Raw genomic sequence first — 21,432 nt, 5'->3', positions numbered from 1 at the left:
AGGAAGGAAGGAAAGAAGGAAGGAAGGAAGGAAGGAAGGAAGGAAGGAAGGAAGGAAGGAAGGAAGGAAGGAAGGAAGGAAGGAAGGAAAAAGAAATTTGTGTCAGAACTAGGCTTGGACCCCAGTTCTACTGATCTTTACTTTCCAAGTAGCTAGGATTAGAGGTATGGGCCATTACTCTTGGCTATGAAAGTTATTATTCATGAAATCTCTAAGTGAGTATATAGGAAGCACTATACCAAACACAATGTAGTTTTACCCTGACTCAAAAACCATGTGAAGTAGATATTTATCAACATTTTATCAGTGAGAAAATTGAGGGTCATAGGAATTAAATAAACCTTTTAATTCAGCTAGTGGCAGGTAAAGATTCACACCTAGATAGGCTTGATTCTGTAGCTTGTACTCTTAAGTGCTGTAATATATTGCTCTGATATTTTATGATATGGTGTCTAGGTAAGGCATTGTAAATTCATATGTTCTGGGGCCAGGCTGGTAATAAAAATTCATGAAGCACCTTGTAAGTGCTACATTTTGTGCTGGGATGGCTATGGCAAATTGGAGTGCTCATATTCTTTTTGAAAAGGGGCAGTTGTAGTTCATCTGACGCTGATGATTGACATGTAAAAATATACCCAGTGGACCCTTTATTGTCAGGTCTCTAGAACTTTTCAAAAGCCTTTGGAAATCTAAATCTTTATGCACAAGTTAAAGACAATTTAGAAATTAAACAAAATTATGGCAAATGAAACAAACCCATAGATCAAACATACCCATAAGACCAAAGTTAAAGATGGGAAGGGATGGGAAGGGGAAACAAAGGAGGAGGCAACAATGCTTGATAAGAAATGTACTTATTACCTTGCCCATGTAATTGTAACCCCTCTGTATGGTATTTTCACAATAAAAAAAATTAAAAAAGACCAAAGTTAAAAATCTCTTAACTATGTCTTCTGGTGGAGACTACCTTGTTTGTTAGGGAATTTTTAAGCTAAGAACAATCTACTCAGGCTAGGTCACCATGCCTAATGTGCAAAGAAGCACAGCCAGTGTAGCAAAGCGGAGAGCACGCAATTACAATGTGTACTCAGCATGAAGTATCTGTGTGCTGAGGACATGGCTGTGCATATATTGTGATTTATGAGCACATTCAAATGTTAAATAGCCACAGAAGAAGTTTTATTTGTAGGCTGCTGATAGGTGATATGCACTAGTTCCTTCATTCTCTTGACTGTCACCAGTTAGTGGGAAGCCTTCCTAAAGAGACAAGAGTTCAGTACCTTCAATTCACTTCCTGCTGCACCAACAAGCTAAGAAGATCCATAATTTGTTTGACCTGAGTTTATTACAATGGAAGAGTCAAAGAGGCCATTTCCAGGCACAGTTAGAGCTGGTCATATTGACTTCTAGTATTAAACAGGTAGGAATGTGTCTGTGGAAACCTGGCCGGCTGTGGCTTTTCCTAGAAAGGCAATAGATAGAGGTTTGAAAGGACTTTATTTCAGTGTTTCTTAAACCGTGATTCAGGTATACTTTCCTCTAGCAAAGATCTGTTGCTGCTGGCCACTGGTGACACACACCTGTCATCCTAGCTACTCAGGGGGCTGAGATCTGAGGATCGTGGTATGAAGCCAGCCCAGGTAAGAAAGTCCCTAAGATTTTTATCTTCAATAAACTAATCAGAAAAATCTGAAGTACAACTCTGGCTCAAGTGGTAAAGTGCTAACCTTGAGCCAAAGAAGCTCAAGAGTGCCACCCAGACCCTGAGTTCAAATGCCAGGACTGGCATGCCCATGTATGCGTGCGTGCACTTGCGCATGCACACACGCACACACACACAGAAAATGAGCTGTTGCCTTCATCAAGTTCTCAACTAGAATTTCTCACATACTCTCCATTGCACCTTTCTATCTGAAAAATCATCAGAGGGGATGGGAACTACCTTTTTGTGACTAAGGGCACTTTTCCTACAAAATGTACAGAGAAAATTTCTGACTCCAAATGTACTTAACAGTTTCCCTCTGCTTTACAAGGATTATTTAATTTGGAGAGTCATCTCAGTCTGTTCAGTTCTGTCCATTGAAACAAATGAATGAACAAACAAACAGAAAGGAACAAATCATTTCCAAATCCTTACCAAGTTTTTAATACCTTTGAGAATGTATATCTCTGTGCCTAACACTTTTGCAAGTTTCTGGCTACCAAGTCAAAAGACAGTTAAGGAAATGATGTGGCTTCATCCTTTTCCTCTTAAGTTTGTAAGTCTTCATCTTGATCTTGAGTCTTCCTTATAATGAAGCCCATCTAGTTCATACACACACAGTCTTGCCTTCCCCTCCCCTTTCCTCGCTTCTTCTCCCCTCCCCTCTCCACCTCCCCCTCTCCCTTCTCCTCTCCTTTTCCTTCCCCTTGCTTATCCCCCCCCTCTTTCCCCCTACTAGATTGATCTTCATGAGGTATGGCAAGGGCTCTACCACTTGAGTCAAATTCTAAGACTTTTCTGTTCTGTTTCATTTGTTACTTGAGATAGTCTCACTAACTTTCTCTGTGATGACTGTGAACTCATGATCCTCCTGCTTCCACCTCAAGATGAGTTGAAACTACAGCATGTAACACCATACTGGGCTCCACATTGGGCTCCTGCTTCAATAATGCTAAGGAAATGATGATGAGATGAGTTTCCAGCTTGTGTTCTCCCCTTGTCTCTGTCACCCAAATGCCATAGATCTTCCTAAGCACCCACTGCCTTCACTTGCAGTTGCAGTTGTTCACATTCAGCATGGTGTTTCAGTGTCTTCTGACTTAGTCCTTATTCTGTTTCCTTGGCTATAATGAAATCGCCACAAACTTTGAAGTTAGATAAACTTGATATTAAATTTCAGTGTTACCACTTACCAACTTCATAAACTTGATTATTGAATGCTCACTTAATTACCTATAAAACAAGATGAATAATACACATTCTTCAAGCTGATCATCAAGATTAAATACAATCATAATGCAAATGGCACAAAATAAAGTCTGTGAAGGGTAGCTATTATTCATATCCTGCCTATAATAATTCCTCTTTCAATCCTAAATCTTGGCCTGAACTGAGGTCCTAGTTTACATCTTGACATATGAAACATTTCTTCTGGAATTATCTATTGTTCCTTGAGTTGCTCAAATCATGGAGCTCCTTGGGATCTGAGTTGCTGACCAAGTTCAGCACTCTTTCCTAGTAGTCCCCATTCTACTTCAGAATCCTTCTTAACTTAGTGCCAACCAATTATACATACAATTCTGACATGCAGATTTCTACCTTTAGAACTTTTACTACCTTCAGGTCCAGGCTTGCAGCTAGATACCAATATGGCTTCTCCTTCTTAATTCCTTCTAGTTCTTAAAATTAATGCTTCCATTACAGAATTCTTGAAATTTACCTTCAATTGAGTCTCCCCAGTTCTTTCCTATCTTAGAAATTAGACCATTAGGAAAAGTGCTAGCAATTCCAGCTATTTAGTAGATGGAGATTGGAAGGATCACATTTCAAGGCCAGGCTGGACAAAAACAAAACAAAACAAAACCATAGGTATTTAGGAGACAGTAGTACACTCCTTTGATCCCAGGGATGATATAGGAAGGATTATTTCTAGCTAAGGAAATGTGTAACCAGAAAGGCAAGGAGTATCATTTGAGTAAAGTCTAAAACTCCTTATAGATTTATAAGTACATACTATCTATCACAAATGAATGGAACCATGCAACTTTTGATTCTCGAGGTCTGGCAAACTTCACTTAATATAATTTTCCAATTCTTTTCATTTTATTCCAATTCATTTCATTTCTTTCATTTCAAATAGATGAGTAAAATTCCATTGTAAATTTATACCACATCTTTCTTTGATCCATTCATCTATTGAAGGACATATCTTGGCTAAGGTGAATAGGGCTGCAATGAATATGGTTGTGCTAATAGCCTTATTGTAACCTTCTTTGTGTTCTGTTGGATCAATGCCCAGGTGTGGGATTGCTGGGTCATAGGGAAGCTTGATGTTTAGTCTTTTGAGGAACCTCCATACTGCTTTCTAAAGTGGTGGAATAAACATACATTTCCACCATTAGTGTATTAAAGTTCGCTTTTGTCCATTTGTTGTTTGTGTTTCTTAATAATGAACATTCTAACTGGGTTTATGAAGAATCTCAGTGTTTTTTATTTGAATTTTTTTATGCCCAGAGATATCATGTGTCCATTAACCATTGTTACTTCTTCTGAGAAGTCTATTTTTAAGTTGTCAGCCCATTTATTAATTGAGTTGTTGAAGGTATAATTTTTGCCTATATATATGTAAGTAAACATGTTGGGTTGCATGCAGGTGGTTACAAATGAATTAACTGAAGAATAATAGACTTAAATAGTATAATCATTTAGAAAGACTATATCAAATCCCAACAAAAATCCACACCATGAAATGGGTACATCCAAAGGTGGGGGGAAGAAGGGGGGTAGGCCAAGGAAGAGGTGGTAGATTAATGAAGTAGGGAAGAGGGGAAAATGCAGTCAAGAATTCATTGTGTATACCACAAAATTAAGAAAAGTAAGGGAAGAGGTGAGTCTAAGGGTGGGGATGAGAATATTGAAGGGGTGATATTGATCAAGATGCATTATGTTCATAAACTGCTTTTTTATATGGCACCTCCTTTGTACAATTACCTAAAGATAATAATTAAAAAAAAACTCTTGATGCTGATCTGGCAGACAAATGGGTTAGCATTTGGTTGAGTTGGGCTTGGTGCAGTGATGCTAGCCTAGGCTCGTTTTTTATGAATGGTGGTAATAAAGGAGTGAGTGTCTCCACTGGTGGACCATGGTATGTTCTTGTCCAATTTCTTGCCCCTTTGTTCTTTCTTCTTACTAATTACCTAGCATTCTTACTTTTCACTGATGAGAATGGGCCCTTGTTTTACAATTCTGCCCTTTCTTGGTGTGAAAGCCTCATTGAGTTGAAATCAGGCTGCAACCGCTGCTAGTTAATGCCATAGCTTTGTCATATGTTCTCAGGTTTCTTTTTTTTTTTTTTAACATTTTTTTTTTTGGGTCCGGTCCTGAGGCCTGAACTCTGGGCCTGGGCGCTGTCCCTCAGCTCTCCAGCTCAAGGCTAGCACTCTACCACTTGAGCCACAGTACCACTTCCAGCTTTTTTCTTTTTGCTTATGTGGTGCTGAGGAATCGAACCCTGGGCCTCATGCATGCAAGGCAAGCGCTCTACCACTGAGCCACCTTCCCAGCCCCTGTTCTAAGGTTTCTGAAATGCAGAATGTAAGTCCCTAGGACCCAGAGATTTGATGCTTACTCTAAACCTAAGGTGTTCTACTTTGAGATAAGATGCAAGTGGATTAAATGTTCTGAAAGACATCACTTGGGATGCCTAGGAGCCTGCATGATATGTATCCCCTAAAAGCCACTGTGATTGCTGAGTGATGACAAGTTTTTCAATAACTTTCCACTCCTGAAACAAGTTGAAGATGAGTTTGTTTCTCTTCTGTTGCAATGAAGTCATCTTTTCTAACTTAAAAAAAAAACATTTTGACCCACAGATAGAATGATTACAAAAGAAGGGAGAAGAAGAAGGAGGAGGAGAAGGAGGAAGAGTGGGGGAGGAGGGGGAAGGAGGAGGAAGGAGAGGGGAAGAGGAGAAGGGGAGGAGGAGGAAGCGAAGGTGGTAGTAGGTTGAGGAGGGGGTAGGAGGAGGAGGAGGGAAAAAGGAGGAGGTGGTAGTAGGAGGAGGAGAAGGAGGAGGAGAGGGTAGGAGGAGGAGGGGGTAGGAGGAGGAGAAGGAGGAGAAGGGGAGGAGGAAGAGGGGGGTAGGAGGAAGGGGTAGGAAGAGGAGAAGGAGGAGGAGGGAAGGGGGTAGGACGATGAAGGGGAGGAGGAGGAGAGAGAGGAGGAAGAAGAGAGAGGAAAGGAGGAGGAGGAGGAGAGAGGAGGAAGAGGAGGGGATGAGGAAGAGAAGGTGATAGTAGGAGCAGGAGGGAAGAGGAGGAGGAGGAGGGAGGAGGAGGAGGGAAAGAGATGGAGGAGGAGGTGGTCATAGGAGGTGGTAGTAGGAGGAGGAGGGGAGGAGGAGGTGGTAGTAGGAGGATGAGTGGGTAGGAGGAGGAGGAGGGGAGGAGGAGAAGGAGGTGGTAGAAGGAGAAGGAGGAGGAGGAGGAGGAAGAGGGGAGGAGGAGGAGAATGAGGAGGAGGAGCAGCTCTGGGAACTAAACTGTGTTCATCTTCTGTGGGCAGCCATAACTAATCATGTGAACTTGAGTAAGTTGTTTTACCTCTGAGTGTGCTTCTCTTCCTTTAATATAATGAAGGGCTCAAATTAGATCTTCTTTGAGAGTATATGTGAACCTGTGGCTCCAACGCCTCCGTCCTGTGTCTGAGCAGGATAAGGTAAAACACAGAGCAGCCCATTACATTTCGGGTGTTTTCTTCTACTTGGTATCCAGCCCCTTATGTGTCTCTCTTCACATCTTCCACAACTTTATTTAGGCTGTAGAGTTCGCGGCTTTTTTTTTTTTTTTTTTTGGTTTTGATCTTATTCTTCTTGACCGAAGTAGTAGATGAGTTACTATGACAACGACGTCATTTTTCCGGATGTCCATCTTCAATTTGCTTAAGTAGATATTAGATTTCCAACATGTTTCATTAACTCAGAGGCTCTTGGGATGTAAAGTCCAAGTGGGGTGCAGAGTGGAGCTTGAGGTTAAGCCCATTGAAACCTTATATCTGTTGACTGCCTAGAGGTGGTATTTTCCTTACAGGGCCTGTGTCTTAGTTTCTTGGACTTGCTAAGTATCAAAAGTAATTACTAAAGGAAATTTTAAGGAGATCTGCTACGTTAGCTAACAAAAAATGAAATGAAATAAAAATTTTAAACACAGTGCTCAATAACTTAAATCTGAAAGCAAATAGCCAAGATATTGAAAAACATGTTTTCTATGTTTGTTTATTTTCATTTTATAGGAAAGAGGGGAAATAGACCTTTTCTTAAATTAAAGCTCATATTCCCAAAGGCAGTATGCTAAGCAGATGGAAATCACATATAGCTAATGTCCAACAGGAAAGAAAGAATTTGGTTATTTGAGTAAAATGCTAATTCTGGTTATTAAGCATGAGAGTAATGAAAGTAGTATTTATAATAACAGCAAAAGCAGCACATGCTTTTAACTTTTCTGTCAGACATTGTCTTCATGACAGCTAGGTAGAGGGATTATTATTCCATTTTTATAGATAAGAGACAGAAATTAGAGAGGTTAATGATTTGCCCCACATCATGTTAAATAGGCAAACTGAATAAGTAGCAGATTCAGAATTCTCTTATACCTCTTGTGCTTTGACCTGTACTAAACTTGTAGACAGTATCTTGCTACAGTCCTGTTCAGACCATTAAGAGAGATGAGGTGGACAGTAGAGAATGTTTGGGGAACTATACCTTCAGCTGTCTTCAAGTACTTAGTCTCAGTTGTGTGTGGAAATGTCTGGATAGTACGATATTTCAAAAAATGATGAACCCAGTGCCGGTGGCTTATGCCTGCAATCCTAGTTATTCAGGAGGCTGAGCTCTGAGGATCACAGTTTGAAGACAGCCCTGACAAGAAAATCTGTGAAACTCTTATTTCCAATTAAGCACCAAAAAAGCTGGAGGTAGAGCAGTGGCTGTGATCACAGAAGTTGAGCACCTAGGACCTGAGTTCAAGCCCCAGGACCTGCAAACACACAAAACTACTACTAGTTGGACAGATGGGCTTCAGGCAGACTAATAAGCCAGAGAGGATCTTGTGAGACATTCCAAGGGATTTATAAAAGAAGGCAGGTTGTATGTAACAGAAGTTTGGAGCTTTGTCATAATCAAGGAGAACCCAGGCAGGCAACTGTTTAAAACTTTAGCAGCACTGGGGAAAAAAAGGAAGGGAGTTGGGCTGAGTGTGTTGACTAGGTTTTTAGGACTCTCCCTCTCCCTCTCCCTTTTCTTCTTCCTTTTCCTGTCTCCCAACACCTCTCCTTGCCCCACCTCTCCTTCCTTTCTTTTCTTCACCACTCCATCTCCTTCTCCTTCTCTTCCCTGCTCCCTTGCTCCCTCTTTCCCTCCCCCTCCTTGCTTTACCCTGTCTCCCTCGCATTCTCTCTCATTCCCCACTCCCTAGATGCCTGAAATTTCAATGATCCTGGACCAGAACTGGAAGGAGGTCACAAAAGCCCTACTTTACTTTATCTTTGCATATACATGTATTTTTGTAGGTCCATGTTTGGTCCTCAAATACAGGTGTACTTAATGATGGGAGTCGGTGTATTGCAGCAATAGGAGATATAGTTTGGTGTATTGAAGCCACCAAGCTCAAGATGTCAAGAACACCGAGAAATTTTAGTCAACCGGTGCAATTTATGGTGACCAACGATTCCTATCATGTTGTTGTGGAAACAGACTGAATGGTTTGAAATGATGATTGTGTGCCATCTTCTTAGGGAGTAAATATCTTTTGAAACTCAGAAATTGTTGAGATAGAAAATATGTGACTAACTGGGCTGTTTAAAAGCTGAGAAAGGATAGGCACAGTGGCTCAGGCCTATAATTCCAACTACTTTGGAAATATAGATCAAAAGGATGGCTGTTTGAGCCCAGCCAAGCAAAAAGTTAAACCTAATCTCAGCTAGGCAGTGGGCATACATAGAGGAATCACTGTCTGAGGCTGGACACAGGCAAAAAGTAAAAATTGTCTTAAAAATAACCAAAAGCAAAAAAGGTTGGGGGCACAGCTCAAGTAGTAGAGCTCCTGTTTAACAAAAGCAAAGCCTTGAGCTTAAATTCCAACACCACCAAAACCAAAGAGAGAGAGATAATGTCTTGTATTTTCTTTTTTACTCTTAATTAAATTCAAAAACTGTTATTTAAACTTTGAATTGAACAACAAGTACATTTATCTCAGAAACTTTTTGCAGATTTGATGTTAGGTAAAATGTATACCATTTCCCTATTGAATTTATAAGTAATTTGAAAATGAAATACCAAAAAATGCTAGTTCTTTCCATTTTGTTCATCTGTTTTTTATTTTCTGTAGTGCTGGGATTGGAACTCAAGGCTTTGCACTTATTAGCTAGGACCTTTACCACTTCAATCATATCCCACCTTTTTCTATTGCTTGTTTACATAATTTTCAGGTAGAGTCTTGTGTTTTTTTTGCCCAGGGCTATACTTCTTGCATTACTAGGATGGCTGGGTCATGTCACCACACATGAGACTGTATGGTGACATGAGATGAGGTCTCACTAACTTTTTGCCCAAGCTGGCCTCAAATTGCTATCTTAAAAAAAAATCTCTGCCTCTCAAGAAGCTGGAATTAAGCCTATTGCCAAGAGCTCATGCGTGTAATCCTATCTACTCAGGAGACTGAGCTCTGAGGATCACAGTTCAAAGCCAGCCTGGGCAGGAAAGTCTGTGAGACTCTTTTCTCCAATGAACCACCAGAAAACAGGAAGTGGCACTGTGGCTCCCATTTTGGAGCACTTGCCTTGAGCAGAAGAGCTCAAGGACAGCGCCCAGGCCCAGAGTTGAAGCCTTACTACCAACAACAACAACAAAAAAAGAAAGACAGAAAGAAACTGGAATTATAGTTGTGAGCTACTGTGAGTTGCCTTAGTTTATCTGTTTTTAAGAGAAAATGAAATGTAACTATTTGACTGCTTTGTTGTACTTCCTCTGAAGCATAAAGTTTGTAGTGCTAATAACCAATAAATACATGTGAACTAGAATTAACTATATACTTTGGCATGCCTGATATGTATAGAAATGTCACCTCAATTGTGAATAACCAGCATGTTCCTCCTTAAGCTGTCCGGATTTAAACTGTATTGTGTCATCATAAGCTTGTTTGAACAATGACTGGCCCTAAGTCTGGTTTTTAGTGATCAAAAATGAACAATTACTATGATCAGACTAGTGGGCAGAAAGCAACATGCTGCAAATAGTTGTCACGTATGTCCACTTTGCTTCTCAGAAGGGCAAAGGATTATTTGAACTGATCGAAAGTGTGAAGCATGGTTGTCATTGCTGTTATATTTCCCTAGGAACCAGAAGCATGATAGATTTTTTTCATATGAATCCTGTATTTGTAATCCGATTTTGCCATCCAAATGTAATATTCCTATGTTGACTCATCAAGAATGAAGACACTATATAATTTTAATGCAGAGGTTTGTCATGTTGTCTTAGCATGGAAAGTTTCCTTAGCCATAGAAATTTGGCATGTTTCTGAGAGTAAAGAAATAAAAGATTAGGGGCTTAGAAGGTGGCTTAGTGGTAGAGTGCTTGCCTTGCATGCCTGAGGCCCTGGGTTCAATTCCTCAGCACCATGCAAGCAAAAAGAAAAAAGCCGGAAGTGGCACTGTGGCTCAAGTGGTAGAGCGCTAGCCCTGAGCTGAAGAGCTGAGGGACAGCGCCCAGGCCCAGAGTTCAGGCCACACTACCTAACCGCCTCCCCCCAAAAAAAAAGAAATAAAGAAATAAAAGAGTACATAATTTCTGAAGAAAAAGAAAACTTTAAAAGCACCGGAGACCAGGTACATGCTAATGGCTCATGCCTGTAATCCTAGATTCTCAGGAAGCTGAGAACTAGCCAACCTAGGCAGAAAATTCCTACAGACTTACCTCCTATTAACCAGCTAAAAACCAGAAGTGAAACTGTGGGTCAAATGGCAACATACTAGCCCTGAGAGAAAATGAAGCAAAAAGTGTGAGGCCTTGAGTTCAAGTCTTAGTCCTGACCAAAAGAAAAACAAAACAAAACAAAACATCACAAACCACTAGGAACTACATATACAAAACCACATGTGTAATCAATGCAAGCATTGTACTTAGACACAGAGAAAAGGACAAAGGTCTGTAATGTGTTTTGTTTCCAACCCAAATAGGAAGTTTTGCAGGATTAGGAAGCATTGCGGGTAAGAGAGCTGTGTAGAGTTGACCCCTGACTATGACCTCTTCTGATGTGCAGCCCCTCTGGGGGGATGATAGTTTTCCATATTTGACTTATTTGTGGATAGGTGACATCTTGATAAGCACAAGAACATGGCACTGAGGCAAGTGGAACTCTGTGTGTCGTCTTAAATCCATGAGGGGTTAAACAAACTGATTTCCAGTTCCCTCAGCTCTTGTACCACTTTCTGGCTGAACCATCTTAAGGGAGGGATTTAACTCAGCAGTGAAATGGGAATGACTTCTGGCCTGGTGTGGGTAGAGTGACCAGCAAGCCAACTGCATGAAGATCTGATGTCTGTCCTTGGGAAGACTCCAGTGAAAAATGGTCTAATAAGGAATAATGGTTTGGGTGCAGTTTATCCTCGATGCCAGGTGGCTTGGAAGACTGAAGAATGAGCGTGTTCAGTTTCAATGAGTTCATTAAGAAATTGCCCAATACAGAGTTCCACTGGCACACTGAGCCATGGTACATGGGCTCTACCATGACACTAACCAAAGAACTGCTGGCAATCCTGGAAGACTGTAGTTGTCAGAAGCAGCCACAGCTGGTCAGGGAAGGAGAAAGCACAGGATTACCTATTAGGTCTTGTATTTAAAACTCAGAATTTTCCCTCTATAGAATTCTGAGTTTGACCAAATTTGCCTAGCAGTGGGGATGTTAAGATAAATAAGATATAAATTTACCCTTGTGGAACATATGATTTAGTAGAGGGGATAAATATCAAAATAGTGTCAATAAAACATAGCAATACACGCCTCTAGAATATCATACCCAGGTGCTTAATCCCATGGGCGGGAACAGGGTAAAGTATTTCACAATGACTTCCTAGATGTTAGACACCTGATTTATGTCTCCACCTATCAAAGAGGATTAGGCTGAGGGAGAGAAATGAGCCAGGAGAGGCTTGTCAGGGAGATAGAATATCATATGAGAAATCATAGAGACCCAAAGCAGAGCTGAGATTCAGAGGAAATGAAAATTCCTGAAATTGTGGGAACATAAAGTTCAAGGGGCAAAATATAGGCCTGGAAGTCCAAATCAATAAGCAAGGATGGTACTATAATCGATTAAGGACTGATTCAGGTGGGCTGTATTGAAGGTCCTGAATTCCTTCCTGTGGGTGGTGGTGAAGCATTGTAGTCTTGTATATAGAAGCTATGGAACTGCTGATTTGGCATGGAACCTACACATCTAAGGAGAAGCATGGGAGATGCTGCACAAAACCAACAAAACCAACAGCAACACCACAGAATCCTCAGAAATTCCTGATCAACAGCAATATAGTCTGACCATTGTCAGAATGTCAGGGTGTGATATATGGGTGACAGACTGTCAGGATATAGCATATAGGTAGGTAGGAAACAATTTCATGGTTTTTTCCCCCCTTAAGATTATGAAAGACTGGTTTGTATTGTCAGTTGGTAGCTTCTGCTTCAAATTCAACATCCTAAATTTAGCCTTCAGATACATCTCTCCACATTTGTCCCGAGTCCTGTCTTACCTACCATAAATTAAATGGCATCATTTTTTTATGGGCCAGGGGTAGGCCAATCCACCTTGGATCTTTGGATGAGTCATCATTTCATTTCTTCTTTGTTTACATTTAAAAATAATTTTGCTTTTGGTCCAGTCTTGCTGGATGATGAAAGGCACTTTGAGCTCTTCAAGACGAAAGGGGCTCCTTTCCCTTTTTAGCAAGCTCGTCTTGTTTATCCAATGCCTTAGTTCTATATTTCACTCCTTCTTACCACTCTTTCCATTTTCAACTGCCACTGCCATTTGCTTTGGCAATAAATAAGGAATGAAAGGCGAAACAAAACAGCCCTCCACGGTCGCTGACAATGATAAGTCTGTGGGGAAATTTTTCAGAAACCTCAGAGATGAGACTCCAGTGGTTTTTCAGCCCACAAGTTCCAGCTGCCTAGGGAACAATGACTCTTCTGCCTACCTCCAAAGGACAAGATGAGGCATGGGCCTTGGTTTTTTTTTTTTTTTTTTTTTTTCGTTCTCTTCCAAGCTTCAAACTTGAGCAAACAATCTTTACTTAACCCACATGGAAAACTTGCAAACACAAACACATTCCTCCTCTCCTATTAGTGCTGGGATGAAAAGCAAACTTCAAATTAGTTAATGCATGTAGTTAAGTGGTTCCCTATTGACTGGGAGGAAGGGCAGGCTGCCTTCAGAGGGTCTTTTGCGGTGGAGCCAACAGTAGAATGGATGCCAAAATCTCTCCGATCACAGGAGAAAGTTAAATAAAATGACAGCAGGAAGAAGCCTTATAGGTGGTACAGCCCCTCACCTGTACTGTATGTTTAGAGCTCTGATTCCACATGCACATCTGGGTGGCACTGAGAGAAACCATCCAGTTCTTGTCATGGTCCATGAACGTTTATGGAGCAGCCCTCTATGGGGGGTGTCTGGCGCCACCACACAGTTTTATTGTTTGGCAGATTGAAAGCCTGTTGCAAGCTCATTCACCCCTGGGTCTTCAGAAAGGAATGTCCCGGTTTCCAGCAATGAGGTGGCCATCCCATTCCTGTAGGGATACATGACCCTGTGTTCCTTGGGCAGGAATGTCTATGGATATAGACTGAAAATGGAACCATTTGGGAAACTGAACAGTTCTTAGGACAGGGACTATTGGAAGGTGACTGATGGTTCCCTGTGTTGTCTCCATTCATTCCCACACCTGTGGTCAAGTAAGCACCTTTCCTACTAACAAACACAAGAATAGTGAAAAACAAAGAACCCAATAGTTTGAACAACTTGAATACTGAGTTAGTAATCTCAAGTTGGAAGCACTCTTTGGATAAGTGCATTCTTAGCATCTAAACGAGTGTGATTTGATTTCAGCTTCTTCTAGTGAATCAGCATCCTCATTCTTGACCATGCTATTAAGTCATCAGTGTGGTAAAGTTTTCCACTTTGGACCTAGAGGCTGTCCATGGATGGACATCAGGTACCATATAAGGAGTTACATAGACTGATAAAAATTGAGGCAACTTTCATTTATGTGTCTGTGAGTGTATAGCTGTGCATGTGTCTGTGTGTTTTATCTTAGGGCTCTCAAATGGTCTTTGTATATCTTAAAATAGGAACCACCATTAGATTGCTGGAGTACAAAACAACTTCAGAAATGTCTGGTCTGATGCTTTTCAGAGAGCAATATTGTGGTTATTGTGTGTGTGTGTGTGTGTGTGTGTGTGTGTGCGTGTGTGTGTGTGTGTGTGTGTGTGAGAGAGAGAGAGAGAGAGAGAGAGAGTCACCTGAACTGTTTACTTAAATGCATATTCCTGAGTATTCCTTTATATTAGCTGATTTATTCAATTTCTGATTGTGCTTCTATGTGACATTCTATTTAAATAAAAGCTAAATCCAATAGCATGGAAGTCACTGAAATAATTCAACACCTTCATGTTGTAGAGAAGAGAGTGAAATCAGAAATGTAAAGTGATTTTGTCAAGGTCTTGCTGTTAGGGGCTGGACCAGAATAAGAACTCTTGCCTGCCCACCACTCTCAGCTAGAGCATCAGAGTTCAGCACACCAAACAAGCTTGTCTGCTAAGGATCAGGAGGATGGATACTTTTTTGAGACTACGGAGAGCAAAAAGTTAACAAGACCTCATCTTAAGAAATAAACTGATCATGGTGGTGCAGGCTTATGAGTCTAGCTTGAGGAAAAGAGAATGGTTAGGAAAATCATGGTCTAAGCTAGACCTGGACAAAAGCACAAGAACTTATCTGAAATTAACTAAAGTAAAACAAAAGTTAGAAGCATGGTTGAAGTGCTAGAGTACCTGCCTAACAATTGCACAGACCTGAGTTCAAAACCCAGTACCACCAAAACACACACACACACACACACACACACACACACACACACACACACACACACACACACACAAACAAAACAGCAACACCACCACCTAAACAAACAACAAAAACAAACCACCAGTTTTCCACGTATTATTCAGTAAGGGAGACAGAAGGTATATAAGCTTTCTTATTTAGGTACAGCAGGAAGCCATCCTGCCTTTAAATTAGAAAGGACTGGAAGATCAAGAAGTGTGTGTGTGTGAGTTTACCCCAAGGACTTACTAGAAGCTGAAAGCAACTGGAGGCCATGTGACTTAAAACAGCTTTTCCATGTTGGTGCCAGTCTTGCCACCCAAGAGATATTGCCCCCAAGATGGTCACAAGAAAATAACCTAGGCCACCCTGTGAGGCCTTTTGTTCATCTACAATAGGAACCTTTTCTTTAGTTTGAGTATTATCTGGTAATTAATGGCTCTGAGTATTACTTCTGACTTAAATTTAGGATTTTCCAACATGGTGTAGAATTTCAATTCTGTTTCACAGTGGTGGGAAAACACAGGTGTTCTTCATGGAAGTGTAGAATTGTATTCATTTAGAAAGGTTGATGTCAAAACTTTTCAAAACCCAGTCGAAGTGAATTTGGGTGGTTGGTGGCAATTAACCAGGCTAAAAGAGTCATAAAACCAGTCTGAAGATGTTTTTTAACCTCCCTCACGACTTCTGATGTTGCTGGAAACTGTCTTATAGGAACAGTTTCCTTTGTTCTCAGTTTACATTTTGGGGACTTGGCCAATTTTAGGAATTGGGAGATTCAAAGCCAATGTAATAAATCTATCATTTGATTTGATTTGATTTTAGACTTCAGAAAGTGTTAACATTGAACATGTAAGGAAGTGCTCTTTATCCATGATGCAAATAATAAGCCTCTTGATACAAACAGAATTGTATCTTATACAGTTTTGGGTAATGAATGATAACATACAGAATCTTGACGTAATGTCAGAATCTGTATTTCTCTCACCAAAGGGAAGACTCCCTTGTCATTAGCTGCTGTTTAGTGTTATCTTACTGTATTTTGTTCTCATGGAAAGCTCAGCATGGAGCTCCTGGCATAGATATGTCAGTCCCTTCTGACATGAAAAGCCTGTGCTAAGGCCTGGAAGTACAGGCTCAATATTTTTTTTTTTTATCAATAAAGAAGAAGGTAGTTGGACAAAGAAAAGTCAAACACAAGTATAGGAAAGACATTCAGGAGCATTTCTTCTTGGTAGAAGAAGGGAAGGTGGGTATTTGGAGGACTGGGATAGCAAAGACAAGAGTATGTTTTATCCTGGTACAGCAATATCATTTTATTCCATCTTGGGGCAGTAACAGAGGAAGATGAAGCCAGGTGCTGTCTAGCTAGGTTGATACTGTACTTTTTCCTACCTTTCTCTGAACTCCAGACAACATTGACTTGGATTTCCTTGTCTTATTTTCATTTAGGTCATTAATAGGACAGCCGTAGAGGAAGCAGAGTGGAGTCAGGGTCTGAACCACCCAGCTTCCTTGTATACCTGCGGGCCCAGTGTTTCCCTCAGGAAAGTCCCTTGTCCTGTCCGTCGCCTTCCCCGCTTCACTCTTGCTTTTCTCTGTATGTTCTCTCCTAATTCTTGTGCCTGACTAATTCAGGTATGAAGTGATGCTGGGTCACTTGTTTTAGGATAATGGACTTCCCTAAGGTTTTGGAGCTTCCCTAAGGTTTTCTAAAACCACCACAAGAATAATACTTTTTTGTTAAAATTTCCTTAATTTCCCCAGTTTGAGTGTGCCCTCTGTTTCCTGCTGGCACCCTCATGATAGAGGTATGGAACAATGAGTTAGTGGAACAGACATTATATCATAAACCAAAAGCATATTGCATACAGAAACATGGTACCTTATATGAACAGGAGGAAGCACTTTTTCCGGGGAGGCACAGGTTCTTAAGTGGATATTAACATATGACAATCTCAGTTCCCTGTTGGAAGTAGTTAGAACAATGTCATAGTCTATATGATAACATTATACAAATGGAGTAGGAGTACCCTAAATATATTACCAACAGGACCCTCTGCTTTTGGAACTTGTTTAGACCATCTGCCACTTGCCTATTTTGCTTGGTTCCTGAGTTCTCAGATTCTCTAACTTCTTTCACCTCTTGCTATTACAGCGCAGATTTTATTCTTAGCCTTGTGCTCATCTAAGGACAATTTGGAATGATGTCCTTATGTTGACCATGGCACCTCCCAGGACACAGTAATAGCTATTAATAGTTAACATTTGCGTTATTCTTGCCATGGCCAGGAATTTTTGATAAAATGCTTCATATTCATGATTTAATATAACATTATGAGGTAGATATTATTATGATTAATCCCATTTTACAAGGAGGGTGTATAAGATGGCAGAGATAGAACCTTAGGTAATTCTCATGTTGGTAAACTCTATGCTTTATCTTGGGCTCTCGATGGTGTTGCTATAGATGAAAAAGTTTTTCATCTATAGCAGGACCTATATAAATGATTGTCTGAACTTGTACCAGAGAGGAGCATCCAAAGACTTCTCTGCAATCACTATGACCAAATATCACCAGGACACGGTGAAGTAGAAGAAGGGCAGGTTTGTTGAAGTCTCATTAGGTTTTCCTTGCTTTGAGCCAGATAAGGATGAAGTCCCATATTTTGAGATGAAGTCTCATATTTTAGTAGGTAAGCCATTTAGTAACTTTTCTGCCTGCTTTCTTTCTTGTCTCTCTTCCCCTCTTTGTCTTTGAGACAGCAACCTCATTACAGAGGCTGGATTGGTCTCAAGTTCCTGATTCTCCTGCTTCAGCCTTCTAAGTGCTTAGATTATAAGACTCTGCAACCATAATCAGCTCCAGATTTTTGCTTAGCACATAGCCCTTAATAGATGTCAAAAAGGATGTAATAGTTAGCTCTTAGGGGATTAAAACCAAAGTAGAATAAAAATATGGGTAGAGATGAGTTATTTAATTCATGCAGACTGAAAGACCTCATTTAAAAAGAATTCCAGACATCTACATGGCTCTATACAAACTAATTGGGATTAGTTACTAATGTAACATATAAGGAGAATACTGCTATTTAAAGCAAGGCCTGAAATCAATATAGGTATATGAGCAGTGTTAGTCAGGATTCTCCAGGAAAACAGAATCAATAGGATGTATATATATATATCTATATATAGAGAGAACATGTTTATTTTTAAAAATTTGGCTTGAATTATTGTGGAGATTGGCAAGTACAATGTCTGTATGTTTGACCGGAAGGTTGGAGATCAAAGAAGAGCTGATATTGCAGCTCAAGTCTGAAGGCCTCTGCTGCTCTATTCCCCTTTTACTCAGGGGAGGTCTGCCTTCAATTTACTCAGGTATCCAACTGATTGGATAAGGCTCACCCACAGTATGAAGGACAGCCTGCTTTATTCATGGTCCATCAATTTCAATATTTAGTCTCATCTAAAATATCCTCACAGAAACATCTGAGAAAATGTATTTGGGTACCACATATGTGAACATCATAACCCAATCAAGTTGGTGTAAAATTTACTCTCACAACAAGCAGGAGCCCCAGAAACCAACATGATCATACAACACTAGTTTTTGAAACTAGATAACACCTTATCTCCTCTCAATGCTGAAAGAAGGGGCAAATCTGGCTGTGGGTGCTCCAATGAGACCATGACATCAGGAGAAAATTTGTAGGCTACACATTGAATTCTATTTATTGCTTGTTTACAACCTCATCATGCTCTTTACTATAATCCACTATTCTACAGTGATTGCCAGAAATTATGTCTTCTTGACTGGATCCATAGTGGCAAAAATAATTTGTCAGTACAAAAATTGTCATTATAAAGACTTTGTTAGAATGTCTATATCAAGTGCCATATCTCTAAATGACTAATTTATTCATTTTTTCATCCACCCATCCACCCATCGATCCATCCACTCCTCTATGTAAAAACTTTGTTAAGTAAGTAGCAAATGCCAAAACTTTCCTAGCTTGTTGGAAGATGGCATTAAATACCATGATTGTGGTTTAGCCATTTTTGAAGTATATTGGATAAAAAGTTGTAGCTCTTTAAATAATTACAGTCTCGACAAATGACATGGAGAAAAAGTATATGAGACAATGAGAGAATATAACAACTGAAAATAACAGACACTGAAGACTGATCAACAAACCTATTTCCTTGTCATCCTGGGCACATAGATAGTCTATATTTTCCAGCAGTTTGATATAACAATATGTTTAAGTTTTGGTCAACAAAGTATTAGTAGAAATAATATAGGTAACACTAGTCTATGTAGCTAACAAAACTCTCATTTGCATTTCTCTATTTCTCTCTATTTATGTCTTCTATTTATGTTTTGAAAATGGCAGAATCACATATAAGAAAAATCATAACTGTTAATGATTATAGTGAGAATCTTGGTAAATTTTTTCTGCTTAAGATCTTGTCTAGGTTACGAAGTGAATTTGGTGTATTATTGCTTATACTCTTTTATCACAAATCTTTCATTTAGCAGATTGGCTATATCATTTCCCTGCTATAGAGCCATCAAGCTTATGATGAGGAGTCTGCTGTTAGCCTTACTGAGATATCCCTGATACATGAGAAGTCATTTTTCTCCTCTTACATTCTGTGTTATCTCTCATTTTAGGTTATCACACAGAAGAAGGGCTATGTAAAGATACAGGGAGACAATAGCTTTCTACAGTTCAGGAAAGTGCTCTAGAAGAAGCAAATCCTATTTTGTATGTCTAGCCTTTAGAACTAGGAAAAATTAGATTTTGTTATTTAGGCTACTTATAACAAATTCTTGTTTTTGTGGTAGCAGTTGAAGAAGACTAATGCAAGCCCTGATACCACCTTTAAAAAAAAACCTTCAAAAAAGGCAAAAATACAACTTGGCTAACTCCTGTAGGGAGAGGGATATGATATTTTGAGAGCATATGATAGTGCGATTTAACCTAATCAAGGAGGAGTCTGAAAGCTTCTCTAGGAAACAATAATTGAACAAATCTGGCAAAATTAAAAAGTGTTAACCAGGTCAGGAGAAGGATTTTAAGAGCAACAGATATGAGAGGTAGTATTATTTTTCTTGTATTAATATTATTATTGTTATATTTACTAAGTAATAGTTTTTTAATCTCTTAGCTTCTTTCATCCAGTCAATGATCATATTGTGCATCTGATGATAATTCCAGGTAAGCATTGTCTCATTATAATTCCTTGTCAGGAACAAATCATTTAAATCATGAATTTCATATACTAAAATAATTCTGACTCTCAAAGTAAATCCCAACTGTCAATACCTGATAAGAATGAATAAAAGTCAACTTTAATAAACCATAATTACCTTGCATTTTACTTAGTCATGTACCTCTTTTCTATCTATATTAAATAATGACTTTTATATCCACTATATTTCTCATGTTAAACCTAAATTATAGAGTTATTATCTTATGTGTTGGAAACAGTTCTTTTTAGCTTAATCCTGTCCATTTGAAAGCTTTTGCAATAATATGATTATTTTTGAAGGCTTTTAAGTTACATGCTTACAAAAGAGATTGCCTAAGCCCAATAGGCAACCTTCTCCAACAAACAAACTGATTTCTTAACACCATAAAAACTATGTAAAGACTATCTAATAAGGCATACTTTTCCACTTCATTGGAGGACTTACAGAGATATTCTCCTATTCCTGCTCCTTTCATACTGTTTTCTCATCTGAACTGAGACCAAGTCAGCATGAATGGTTAAATTCTTCCTACAGAGAGCAAACTGAACCCAGATGCAGAATTGGGGAAGGTGGGCCAATTCTGTGTTTGGTCTTGGCAGTGCCAACAGGCAAATTCCACCCTGCCCCCTCCCCAAGCTTTACAATGAGGGAATTTGGGTCACAATGTAAAGATCAAACATGGGTTTTTATGAGCAATATTCTAATATTTATAACAGTCTCCAAATAGACAAAAGGTTAAATTATCTCCCTGTTTTAATTCCTTTTGTGAATGAAGTACGTGTGTGTGTGTGTGTGTGTGTGTGTGTGTGTGTGTGTGTGTGTGTGTGTGTGTGTGTATGATGCATATATACCAAAGAGCTGGACTTAAGAATGTTGTAAGGCTGTCTAACCAAATGGCCTTTGAAAGTGAGAAGATATTCAGACTTTTAATTGATGAGCCATTTTGAAGCAGAAATAATTTAATGGGTCTTTTGATCTTTCTAATGTGAAATGTGTGAATAAAAATGTCTCTATAAAATGTCATGAGGCAAATGTTTGGCATGCTGATGTGACTACAGTGAGGTAGAATCCTTAGCTCAAACCCCGTGGCTTACATTCAGCAATTGCTTGGATCTGACTGGAAGGGTCATAACATTGGAATGTTTGAAAAAGATGGAAATGTAGGTGAAGGTGGAGGAGAAAGCCTTTAAGATCAATAAACAGTACTTAGTTGAAACCACTAATGAGTTCACAACATGTCTCAGAAATCACAAGTTTATTTTGCTTTTGTGAGAAGTTGGAATAACTTGTGGCTGAGGCTGTCAACACCACAGACCACA

This window comes from Dipodomys merriami, unplaced genomic scaffold, assembly GCF_024711535.1.
Source record: "Dipodomys merriami isolate MVZ:Mamm:240054 unplaced genomic scaffold, mDipMer1.0.p SCAF_21, whole genome shotgun sequence".
Lineage (NCBI taxonomy): Eukaryota > Metazoa > Chordata > Mammalia > Rodentia > Heteromyidae > Dipodomys > Dipodomys merriami.
The sequence above is the reverse complement of the archived record's forward strand: the minus strand, read 5'-3'. Positions refer to the sequence as shown.